Source organism: Pristiophorus japonicus, chromosome 1, assembly GCF_044704955.1.
Source record: "Pristiophorus japonicus isolate sPriJap1 chromosome 1, sPriJap1.hap1, whole genome shotgun sequence".
NCBI lineage: Eukaryota > Metazoa > Chordata > Chondrichthyes > Pristiophoridae > Pristiophorus > Pristiophorus japonicus.
The window spans coordinates 19883314-19896746 of NC_091977.1; the positions used below are offsets into that span (position 1 = coordinate 19883314).

The 13433-nt window shown below is 48.5% G+C and overlaps 1 long non-coding RNA gene across 1 annotated transcript in view; it reads right to left on the reverse strand.

Annotated features, from left to right (window-relative positions):
* Positions 1-5030: 5030 nt before the first annotated feature.
* The window catches only part of LOC139276768 (uncharacterized), a 39675-nt gene continuing 31272 nt past the window's right edge, over positions 5031-13433 (reverse strand). The window contains exon 3 of the long non-coding RNA XR_011595991.1: positions 5031-5102. This is a non-coding gene — a long non-coding RNA (uncharacterized lncRNA). The remainder of the gene's footprint in view (positions 5103-13433) is intronic.

The window sequence follows — 13433 nt, forward strand, 5'->3', positions numbered from 1 at the left end:
ACGTTGCACATCACCAGAACCCTGGATTTAATTCTCAGTCAGAGACCTGGAGACGTCTCCTTTTGCCCAATTTTATCTCCCTGCTCATCTCATTGCATCAATACTGAGCATAATTCACAACCCTGCCCATGAACCGTGCCACCAAGCTCATGGTCTACAGGGCTGTCGTAATACCCGCCCTCCTGTATGGCTCAGAGACATGGACCATGTACAGTAGACACCTCAAGTCGCTGGAGAAATACCACCAACGATGTCTCCGCAAGATCCTGGGAGGGCAGACGCACCAACGTTAGCATCCTCAACCAGGCCAACAGCCCCAGCATTGAAACACTGATCACACTCGATCAGCTCCGTTGGGCGGGCCACATTGTCCGCATGCCAGACACGGGACTCCCAAAGCAAGCACTCTATTCGGAACTCCTTCACGGCAAACGAGCCAAAAGTGAGCAGCGGAAACGTAACACGGACACCCTCAAAGCCTCCCTGATGAAGTGCAACATCCCCACCGATACCTGTGTGTCCCTGGCCAAAGACCGCCCTAAGTGGAGGAAGTGCATCCGGGAGGGTGCTGAGCATCTCGAGTCTCGCCGTCGAGAGCGTGCAGAAATCAAGTGCAGGCAGCAGAAGGAGTGTGCGGCAAACCTGTCTCACCCTCCCTTATCCTCAACGATGATCTGTCCCACCTGTGACGGGGACTGTGGTTCTCGTATTGGACTGTTCAGCCACCTAAGGACTCATTTTAAGAGTGAAAGCAAGTCTTCCTCGATTCCGAGGGACTGCCTATGATGATGATCTTCCTGACTAAGCTGATAAACAATAATTGTTTGGCAGGTTAATCTATCACATCAAACCCATATCCAATTCAGTCCTCACTGGCATTCCACACAAACTCACCTCCTAGCAGAAATCACTGGATAGTGATCACAAATGGGAATAATAGCTAATTATCAACTCCCTCGCCACATAATAGATTTGCTAACAAAATTAACGCCCATGGAATTAAAGGGACTGTGGCCACATGGATACGAAATGGGCTAAAGGGACAGGAAACAGAGAATAGTGGTGAATGGTTGTTTTTCAGACCAGAGGGAAGTATACAGTGGTGTTCCAAGAGGTCGCTATTAGGACCATTGCTCTTTATGATATATATCAATGACCTGCACTTGAGCATAGGGGGCATAATGTCAAAGTTTGCAGACGAAACAAAACTTAGCATTTATTAGAATGATACAGGGGATGATCTTGTGGAGACATCGTTGGTGGTATTTCTCCAGTGACTTGAGGTGTCTACTGTATATGGTCCATGTCTCTGAGCCATACGGGAGGGCGGGTATTACTACAGCCCTGTAGACCATGAGCTTGGTGACAGTTTTGAGGAACTGGTCTTCAAACACTCTTTTCCTCAGGCGGCCGAAGGCTGCACTGACGCACTGGAGGCGGTGTTGGATCTCGTCGTCAATGTCTGCCCTTTTTGATAAGAGGCTCCCGAGGTATGGGAAATGGTCCACATTGTCGAGGGCCGCGCCATGGATCTTGACGACTGGGGGGCAGTGCTGAGCGGCGAGGACAGGCTGGTGGAGGATCTTTGTCTTACGGATGTTTAGTGTAAGGCCTATGCTTAAGTACGCCTCAGTAAATACATCGACTATGTCCTGGAGTTCAGCCTCTGTGTGTGCACAGGCGCAGGCATCGTCCGCGTACTGTAGCTCGACGACAGAGGTTGGAGTGGTCTTGGACCTGGCCTGGAGACGGATGAGGGACTTTCGTGATGTAGAGAGCCTGGAGAAGCTGGGGTCGTTCTCCTCAGAGCAGAGAAGGTTAAGGGGAGATTTAATAGAGGTGTTCAAAAACATAAATGGTTTTTGATAGGGTAAATAAGGAGAAACTGTTTCCAGTGGCAGGAGGGTCAGGAACCCGAGGGCATGGATTTAAGGTGATTGGCGAAAGAACCTGAGGCAACCTGAAGAGAATGTTTTTATGCAGCGTGTTGCGATGATCTAGAATGCACTGTGGAGTGGCTGGTGGAATTCTATAGTAACTTTCAAAAAGGAATTTAATATACATTTGAAAAGGAAATATTTGCTTGGTTTTGGGGAGTGGGACTAATTGGATAGCTCTTTCAAAGAGCTAGCACAGGCACGATAGATTCAAGGGCCTCCTTCTGGGCATTCGATTCTGCTGTGTTTAGCAAAAGGCAGATCGATAACACTTTCTTCCTATCAGTGACCTCTCCTCTTTTCCTAAAATCTAATCAACTGTTCTGCTGATCATTCCATTCTACATCGATAGAAACAACAAAATGACTGGAAAAGAAGTGACTGGTAAGTGCTTACAGGGGCAGTGTAGAGGGAACTTTACTTTGTATCTAACCCGTCCTGTACCTGCCCTGGGAGTGTTTGATGGGACAGTGTAGAAACATAGAAACATAGAAAATAGGTGCAGGAGTAGCCCATTCAGCCCTTCGAGCCTGCACCGCCATTCAATGAGTTCATGGCTGAACATGCAACTTCAGTACCCCATTCCTGCTTTCTCACCATACCCCTTGATCCCCCTAGTAGTAAGGACTACATCTAACTCCTTTTTGAATATATTTAGTGAATTGGCCTCAACAACTTCCTGTGGTAGAGAATTCCACAGGTTCACCACTCTCTGAGTGAAGAACTTTCTCCTCATCTTGGTCCTAAATGGCTTACCCCTTATCCTTAGACTGTGACCACTGGTTCTGGACTTCCCCAACATTGGGAACATTCTTCCTGCATCTAACCTGTATCTAACCCATGCTGTACCTGCCCTGGGAGTGTTTGATGGGACAGTGTCAAGGGATCTTTACTCTGTATCTAACCCGTGCTGTACCTGATCTAGCAGTGTTTGATGGGACAGATTAGAGGGAGCTTTGCTCTGTATCTAACCCTGTGCTATACCTGCCCTGGGAGTGTTTGATGGGAAAGTGTCAAGGGAGCTTTACTCTGTATCTAACCCGTGCTGTACCTGTCCTGGGAATGTTTGATGGGACAGTGTAGAGGGAGCTTTACTCTGTAACTTACCCCGTGCTGTACCTGCCCTGGGAGTGTTTGATGGGACAGAGTAGAGGGAGCTTTACTCTGTAACTTATCCCATGCTGTACCCGTCCTGGGAGTGTTTGATGGGACAGAGTAGAGGGAGCTTTACTCTGTATCTAACCCCATGCTGTACCTGTCCTGGGAGTGTTTGATGGGACAGTGTCATCATCATAGGCAGTTGCTCGGAATCGAGGAAGACTTACTTCCACTCTTAACATAAGTTCTTAGGTGGCTGTACAGTCCAATACGAGAACCACAGTCTCTGTCACAGGTGGGACAAATAGTCGTTGTGGGAAAGGGGTGGGACAGTGTAGAGGGAGATTTACATAGGATTACAGAGGATATACAGCACAGAAACAGGCCATTCGGCCCAACCAGTCCAGGCATTTATGCTCTACTTGAACCTCCTCCTGTCTTTCATCAAATCACTCTATCAGCATACTCCTCTATTTCCTCCTCCCTCATATGCTTGTCTAACCTCCCCTTTAATGCATCGATACTATTCACTTCAGCCACCCACTCTGATAGCAAATCTCGAGGTAAAGAAATTTCTTCTGAATGCCCTATTGGATTTCTTGGTGACTATCTTATATTGATGGCCTCTAGTTATGCTCTTCCCCCCAAGTGGAAACATTCTCTCTGCATCCATTCTATCAAAACCTTTCATAATTTTAAAGACCTCTATTAGGTCACCCCTCAGCCTTCCTTTTTCAAGTAAAAAGAGCCCCAACCTGTTCATCCTTTCCTTATAGGTATACCTTCACATTTGTGGTATCCTATAAATCTTCTCTGCACCCTCTCCAGTGCCTCTATATCCTTTTTATAACATGGCAACCAGAATTGTACTCGAAGTATGGTCTAACCAAGGTTCAATACAGGTTTAGCATAACTTCCCTACTTTTCAATTCTATCCTTCTCAAAATAAACCCTCGTGTTTGGTTTGCTTTTTTTACTCTGTAACAAACCCATGCTGTACCTGCCCTGGGAGTGTTTGATGGGACAATGTAGAGGGAGCTTTACTCTAACCCGTGCTGTACCTGCCCTGGGAGTGTTTGATGGGATTGTGTAGAGGGGAGCTTTACTCTGTATCTAACCCGTTCTATACCTGCCCTGTGAGTGTTTGATGGGATAGTGTAGAGGGGAACTTTACTCTGTATCTAACCCTGTGCTGTACCAGCCCTGGGAGTGTTTGATAGGACAGTGTCAAGGGAGCTTTACTCTGTATCTAACCCATGCTGTACCTGCCCTGGGAGTGTTTGATGGGATAGTGTAGAGGGAACTTTACTCTGTATCTAACTCGTGCTGTACCAGCCCTGTGGGTGTTTGATGGGACAGTGTAGAGGGAACTTTACTCTGTATCTAACTCGTGCTGTACCAGCCCTGGGAGTGTTTGATGGGACAGTGTCGAGGGAGCTTTACTCTGTATCTAACCCGTGCTATACCTGCCCTGGGAGTGTTTGATGGGACAGTGTCGAGGGAGCTTTACTCTGTATCTAACCCCATGCTGTACCTGCCCTGGGAGTGTTTGATGGGACAGTGTAGAGGGAACTTTACTCTGTATCTAACCCCATGCTGTAGCTGCCCTGGGAATACATAAGAATATAAGAATTAGGAGCAGGAGTAGGTCATTTGGACCCTCGAGCCTGCTCCCCCATTCAAGATCATGGCTGATCTTCGACCTCAACTCCACTTTACTGCCCTATCTCCATACCTCTTGATTCAGCTAGATTCCAAAAATCTATCGATTTCAGCCATGAATGCACTCGACGACTGAGTATCTATTGCCCTTTGGGGCAAGGAATTCCAAAGATTCCCAGCCCTCTGAGTGACGTAATGTGGGACAGTCCACTTGATCAATTTACAGAAAGTGCCGTTTTGCCGTGAAGAAGAAAAAAGCTGTTGGGAGGAAGCCTAAACCATCACATCCTTCTTTTGGCTTGTGCCCCTGCCTCTGTCAAAGAAACCTTGTTTACCTCTAACAGTCTTAACATTGACCCTGGTTCTGTTTCCTCTCTCCATTCCAACCACTCGATCCATTCGGTCCTGTGAAAGAAATCACACACGTCAAAATGTAATGTTGTGATCTGAGTGATCTTTACTCTCCTTTCCCCCTCCTATTGTCCCTGCACCACCTAGCAACCCAAGCCAAGCTAGCTAGTGCTCACTTGTTCCCAGCATTTGCAATTGCTGCTATGGAAAGCACAGAAGTGTGGTATCTGTCCTGAGAGTGTTTGATGGGACAATGTATTGATTATTGGATTTATTAGTGACTATGCTATATTTATGACTCCTCGTTTTAGACTCCCAGCAAGCAGAAACATATTCTCTACATCCACCCTATCAAACCCTTTCATAATTTTAAAGAGCTCTATCAGGTTATCCCCTCAGCCTTCTCTTTTCCAGAGAAACGAGCCCCAGCCTGTTCATCTTTCCTGATGTGCATAACCTCTCAGTTCTGGTATCTTCCTCGTAAATCTTTTTTGCACCCTCTCCAGTGCCTCAATATCCTTTTTGTAACATGGAGAACAGAACTGTGATCATTGCTCCAAGGTATAACCAAGACTCTATATAAGTTTAATATCATTTCTCTGCTTATCAATTTTATGACCTTGTTAAGTTGTATTGCTACCTTTAATGATCTATACCCATAGAACCCTTTGTTCTTCTACTCTATTTAGATTCTTATTTTCCAAGGAGGAAGTTGCCTCCTTAAACCGCTGAGCAAAATGCACCATCATCATCATCACAGAAAGTCCCTCACTTTCTTCCACTCTAAAAATGAGTCCTTAGGTGGTTGAACAGTCCGATATGAGAACCACAGCCCTTGTCACAGGTGGGACAGATAGTCGATGAGGGAAAGGGTGGGTGGGACTGGTTTGCCGAATGCTCTTTCCGCTGCCTGTGTTTGGTTTCATGCTCTCGGCGACGAGACCCGAGGTGCTCAGCGCCCTCCTGGATGCTCTTCCTCCACTTTCAGTCCTGGGCCAGGGACTCCCAGGTGTCGGTGGGGAGGTTGCACTTTATCAGGGAGGCTTGAGTGTGTCTTGTAATGTTTCCTCTGACTAGCTTTGGCTTGATTTTCGTGAATGAATTCCGAGTAGAGCGTTTGCTTTGGGAGCCTCGTGTCTGGCATGCGAACTGTTATGTATGTCAATATAAGAACATAAGAACATAAGAATTAGGAACAGGAGTAGGCCATCTAGCCCCTCAAGCCTGCTCCGCCATTCAACAAGATCATGGCTGATCTGGCCGTGGACTCAGCTCCACTCACCCGCCCGCTCCCCGTAACCCTTAATTCCCTGTAAATACCATGTCTAACCACCAGAGGGCTTATCCCCTGGAGTCCCAAGGGATCCCACAATCCCTTGGAGCACCTATATATAAGGAGGCCTCACAGGCTGGAGAGGCACTCTGACATCTGTAATAAAGGACTACAGACACACCTTACTTTGAGCTTGCAGTATCTAGTCTGACTCTTTATTCAAGACATAACAACTGGCAATGAGATAAAAATAACGAACCCCACTGCAACAATGCAGAGAACCATGGGCATCCAGGAGAAATTTTCGGAGGGAGATGATTGGGAAATCTTCGTGGAGCGACTTGACCAATACTTCATGGCCAAAGAGCTGGAAGGAGAAGTGAACGCTGCCAAACGAAGGGCGATCCTCCTCACCATTTGCGGAGCACCAACGTATGACCTCATGAAAAATCTGCTCGCTCCAGGAAAACCCACAGACAAGTCATACGATGAGTTGTGCACACTGGTCCGAGAGCATCTAAACCTGAAGGAAAGAGCTCTGATGGCGAGGTATGAGTTCTACACATACAAGAGGTCTGAGGGCCAGGAAGTGGCGAGCTATGTCACCGAGCTAAGGCGCCTTGCAGGACATTGCAAATTTGAAGGACACTTTGAGCACATGCTCAGGGACTTCTTTGTACTTGGCATTGGCCATGAAGTAATACTTTGCAAACTTTTGACTGTAGAGACCCCAACCTTGAGTAAAGCCATAGCAATAGCCCAAGCGTTTATCGCCACCAGTGACAATACCAAACAAATTTCTCAGCACACGAGTGCTGCTGCAAGTACTGTGAACAAAGTAACGTTGTTTTCGAATCGAAATGTACAGGGCAGGACTTACACGCCTGCAGCTGCACGTCCGCAGATGACTCAGAGTCCACCATCAAGGATGGTGAATACAAGGCCATTAACACCTTGTAATGGCGTTGCGGGCGTGATCATCATTTCCATTCATGCCGCTTCAAAGGATACGTTTGCAAGGGCTGTGAACAATGGAACACTTCCAACGCATGTGCAGGCGAGCTGCAAACCCTGTTAATCCTGTAAACTACCATGTTGCAGAGGAGGACAGATCCACGGTGGATCACGACGAACCAGAGCCTCAGACCGAGGAGGCAGAGGTATATGGGTTGCACACATTTACCACAAAGTGTCCCCCGATAATATTGAAGGTTGAATTAAATAGATTCCCGGTGTCCATGGAGCTGGACATGGGCGCAAGCCAGTCCATAATGAGCAAAAAGACTTTCGATAAATTGTGATGCAGCAAGACCTCAAGGCCAGTCGTGACTCCCATTCATACTAAACTGAGAGCGTACACAAAGGAACTGATTCCAGTAATCGGCAGTGCTACCGTAAAGGTCTCCTACGATGGAGCAGTGCACGAGTTACCACTCTGGGTGGTACCGGGCGATGGCCTCACACTGTTCAGCAGGAGCTGGCTGGGAAAGATACGCTGGAACTGGGACGACGTCCGAGCGCTTTCGTCCGTCGACGACACCTCATGTGCCTAGGTCCTAAACAAGTTCCCCTCGCTGTTCGAACCAGACATCGGGAAGTTCCAAGGAGCAAAAGTGAAGATCCATTTGATTCCGGGAGGCGCGACCCATTCATCACAAGGCGAGAGCAGTACCTTACATGATGAGAGAGAGGGTGGAGATCGAACTGGATAGGCTGCAACAAGAGGCTATCATTTCGCTGATCCAATTCAATAAGCGGGCCAGTCCGACTGTTCCAGACCTCAAGGGAGATGGCACCGTCAGAATCTGTGGTGATTACAAAGTAACTATCAATCGTTTCTCACTGCAGGACCACTACCCGCTACCGAAGGCAGATGACCTATTTGCGACACTGGCGGGAGGGAAAACGTTCACGAAGCTGGACTTGACCTCGGCCTACATGACGCAGGAGCTGAAGGAACCAGTGAAAGACCTCACCTGCATCAACACGCACAAAGGTCTCTTCATTTACAACAGATGCCCATTTGAGATTCGATCGGCCGCGGCGATATTCCAGAGGATCATGGAAAGCTTGCTAAAGTTGGTCCCGCGCACTGTGGTCTTCTTGGTTATAGGTCGGGACACCGTCGAGCGCCTGCAGAATCTGGAGAAGGCTCTTAGTCGGCTTAATCGCGTAAGGCTCAGGCTAAAACGCTCGATGTGCATTTTCCTGGTGCCTGAAGTGGAGTTCCTGGGGAGAAGAATCGCGGCGGACGGCATCAGGCCCATCGATTCGAAGACGGAGGCAATCAAGAACACACCGAGACCACAGAACGTGACGGAGCTGCGGTCATTTCTAGGACTCCTGAACTATTTTGATAACTTCTTACTCGGTCCTAGCACATTGTTAGAACCCCTGCACTCTTTACTATGTAAAGGAAATGAATGGGTATGGGGGAAAAGCCAAGAAAATGCCTTTGAGAAAGCTAGGAAGCTGTTATGTTCAAACAAATTGCTTGGGTTGTACGATCCATATAAGCGTTTGGTTCTAGCATGTGATGCGTCGTCGTACGGGGTCGGGTGTGTATTGTAGATTGCAAAATTCAGGGAAAACCCTCCCAGTGTTTGGACTCATTGGAAAGGGAATTTAATTTGGAACTGTCAACCAGAAAGTATGGGATCCTAAAGTGCACATGGAAGAAACTACGAGTTTTATTGAATTTGGGAGGGACTGCAAGATTGCAAAATTTGTGGAAACTACCCTCAGTGTTTGGACTCATTGAAGAGGAAATTCGATTTGGGACTATCAAACAGAAAGGTTAGGATCCTAAAATGCTTATGGAAGAAATCTACGAGTCTTAACCAAGTTTGGGGTTTTTAAAAGGTGAATGTTGGGACTGCAAGAAAAGGGGTGGGCTCAATCTCTAAAAGGCCACTTTGGACATTGGAGTCTGGGAACTGTTTACCCTCGAAACCTGCCCCTAGAAGACATTTATATTTTAACAATTGACCACAGAAGAAACATTATCCACCCCACCCACAGGAGCCAAATGTCACATACATATTCCAACACCTTTTCAACAGGCATAGAAATATCTGGCTCAGGCCAGACTTCTGGAAGCAAAAAGCAGTGTCACAATGGACAAGAGCTCATCAACTCAGAAAGGTCTATCAATACCAGATTAAAACTTAATCAAGTTTCAGTTAGCTGGGCAGCAAACCTTAAACAAAGAACCAAGGTTGATTTGGAGTGCAGATAAGGAAGTCTCTCAAAGTATAATTAAGGGCCTATCGTACCAAGAGAGCTATCTCTCTATTCTGACCATCACAGAAAGAACTTTTCTGACCAAGCACTTCGGAACAACAAGATCGAGAGCACACGGCAAGAAAACGCAGTAAGAAACATCGCGACATCGGAGAAAAGAACTCGCCCCAACTGGCTTCAATATGCAGCAGTGGTCTTCAGCCACGTCCGTGATACAGCAGGCAAACTGGCTATAACCAAAGAACCCCGAAACCGCGAAACAGCCCCAACTGACAATAAAGGATTGGTGAGCATAATCTCTGTTTGCCCTGGAGTTTAACCTAGTCAAAGTTAGGAATTGAGAGGTGGGAGATGTATTATTTCTGTAACACCTTTGAATGTGTGATATAGCGTTCTTTATTTAATGATTACAAATTTGACATTGTAATTTCTTGTCCTTAATAAAATCAAAGTTCTTTGCACCAAACCAGTTGTCTCTTGCACTTTGTCATATCCCCCAAATAAATCCAAAGTCTGGAACCAAGGGAGTGGGAGTGATTTGAACCGCTCAGAAGGTCAGAGGTGAACCTGACCCCACACACCACCCCCTACAGAATGGTGACCGCGGCAGGACTTGGGTATAAGGGAAGTGATGCTGTTTTGGAGGAAAAAACCAAGATGGGAGAGAAGATTTCCTCCTATGTGTATAGGAAAGTGAAGGTCACTAAAGAATGGGTGCTTGGTCTATTGCGCGCTGAGCGTCCGGGAGACGCTGCAGCCCAGTGGACAGCAAGCAAGGATCATGAAGAATCGGTAGAAAAGGCAATTTGGTTGGTCTGTCCACAGCGAAAGGTCCAACTCTTTGACAAGAACATCGAGTCACTTCAGGCAGGACTATGGGAATGTGCAGAAACATCACATGAAAGATCTATGGCAGGAGAAAGGTTATGGGAAGAACTCCGTAAGCTGAAGCATGGAAAGGCGCAACTAATGGAGAGGTTCAAGAACAGCCAGGACTATTTTCAGTGTCAGTTTACCGAGGTTAGGAATAATGAAAAGATACTGCGGGAGGAAAACACTCGCCTTACCCTTCAAGTAAAAGAGCTGGAGGAGAAGTTAAGAAACGTACAGACAGCTTATAAAGTAGCCAGCACTAAATGGGTTTGAGTCAGGAGACCACGGTCCCTGCCAGTAACAAATTAAGAGTTTAACCCTTGCTCTGTCCAAGGCCAAAGGCATGGTATGCCTAATAAACCTGGGTACGGCCCCGGTAAACCTGGAAGAGAAGGAGGTAACTGTACGACCACCACCTGTGGCGCCGGTGACTATACCGGTTCGGCAGCAGGAGGGGCGGACGGGTTGTGGGGCGGACAGGGATAACGGACCACCACCACCTGTGGCGCTGAGGTTCAGCTCGGTTTGGCAGCAGGGACAGGCGGGCGAGCCAGAGCAGGAAGAGCCAGAGCCGGGGCCGATGTGCCCGGTCCGGCAACAGACGTTTGACCCGCCCAACGGCGCTGGGGTCAGGGACCTCTGGAAAGTCAATTTGTGGCTCCCCACACGACCCAATAGCTTAGGGCTATGATAAGCCACCTGGGAAAGCTCACTTCAAAGGGAGACCCTTCGGTTCACTTTATGGAAGTAGACCAAGCGGCAGGCATCAATGGGTGTGACGACTCTGAAACAGCAAAAATGCTCCTATTCTCCCGAGACAGTGGAGTATACCAGTCTCTCTCTGCGGAAAGCAAGAGAGGGCAGAGTACATACGCTGCCGCCAAGGAAGAAGTCTTGGAAGTTATGGGCCTAAATGACGGGAGTCCCTTCTCCCGAGTGGAGAAGACGATGCAACAGGCAGGGGCAACCCCACAAGCTTTCACAGACAGGCTGTGGCCCATCTACGAGAGCGCCTGCAGTGGGACCCTCAACCAGGATCACTTGACCCGGGATGAGAGGACCCACTGGTTCCGGAGCCTGGTGGCAAACAGTTTGCCACGGGTGAAGGCCAAAGCTGAGCTGTGGTTCAATCCTAGGGATCCCCACGCCACCGAGGAGTCAGTGATTAGGCAACTAACCCTGGCTTTTAGGAGCAGCCGAGGGATGGAGGGCAACCCACCCAAGGGGAGGGTACATGAGTTAAGGCCCCACCAAGAAAAGCGAGAATAGCACCAGGAAGGGGGTATCTCTTCTGACACCAAGCGTAACTGCTTTGCATGCGGGAAAAGTGGCCATTGGAGAAAGAATTGTAGGAACCTTTGGAAGGATAACGTAGCTAAGGAACCCCCAGCACCTGCCCAAAAGGCCAGACCCAGAGCGCAAAACTCTCCCTCTTCCTTCGAGGAGTTCATGGCCGCGCTCCAGTCCGTATTGGGTGGCCCAGGGAAGGTAGCTATGGCCATTGGGAGGGAAACCCCATCCGCCCCGCCAAATCCCGACCCATGACTAGAACCGGCACCGCCTGTGTACCTGTGTCCCCTCGAATACGAAAAGGGACCGTGCGTTAAGATGGAGGTGGAGAAGGTGACAGGGACCTACCTGCTAGATACTGGAGCTTCAAGCACCATTGTATATGCAGATATCCCAACCACCTCACCTCTATCTAACGGGGTCCCGTACAGTGTAGTGGGTTTCACAGGGAACGAACAGGCTGGGTCGCTCTCCATCCCACTACCATTGGGAACAGTGAACCGTTCTAGGGACAGGGTCCCTCAGCCAGCAGCCTCCGACTGTGGAAAGCCCACAGGGGACTTTGCAGACTCACAGATTGTACCGATAGGGGCGGTGAACTGTATTACTGGAGGAGCTATCCCCCAATCATTTGGGACTCGGACACACCCCCAGTAGCCAGAGCCTTAAGAAGGACTCCCCGCACACCACGGCCAAAGACACCGTGGTCACCAGCACTCCAGTTTCAGTGGTTCAGCCACGGGAGGTTTGCCATCTGTAAAAGAATACCCAAGATCAGGGATCAGTCTACAGACAGGGACCCTTAGCCAGCAACCTTCGGCGGTGAGGGACTGACGGGAGAGGTAGTGGTGGACCAGCCACCAACTGAGGGTCCCCAGCCTGCAGCCTCAGGCTGCCCGGAACCCACAGGGAATGACATGGACCCAGCAGCTACACAGAAGGGGATAGTGTGCTGTAGTACCAGAGGGGCCATTCCCCTGATCATCTGGGACTCAGGGAAACCCCCAGTTCTCCGGGTCCTGCAGTACAGACCACCTTACATCCAGCCATACAAGCTGCCCAGAGGCCGCAAAAGGAAGGAACAGAACAAGATTTAGCCTGGCCACCCGGAGACGGGTAGCGTTACTGTACGATTTTAAGGGTGTTTTAAATGTTTTTGGAAGTTAAGTTTAGATTTTAGAAATTTTAAAATTTTAACGTTCAAGTTGGATTGTAGAACTTTTGCCAAGCCAGAAAACCTTTTCTCAAGGGCAAGGCTATCTATTTTGTGTCCCTACAGGGAAGGAACTGAATGATGAGAGGGGCCTTGCTCCTGCTCGCCCTAATGGGGGCGAGTACGGGTCACAGAGGTGACATCGAGGAATACCAGGGGGTACACTATGCAGTCGCTTCAGTCATCTTAAACCTTACAGAAGTACACTTATCTGCATGGTGCCCGAAGGAAACGGAGCAGCTCTACCAGGCTCTACTCAGAGAAATGTTCAAGGAATTTTATGAGTTAGATTTTGGCAACGTAGACAAAGCAGATTTATACACCCTACACGCTGGGAACACTATGGGCACAGGGAGACAAGAGGGAGGTAATGCGGGTCAATCCCAAGAGTGTTATAACTGTGGGAATTTGGGACACTGGAGCCAGGTTACGAGGGTGCTGAGGCAAAACAGAGCCACAGGAAGCCAGCCGACAACCCAGTACAGATTTTAGT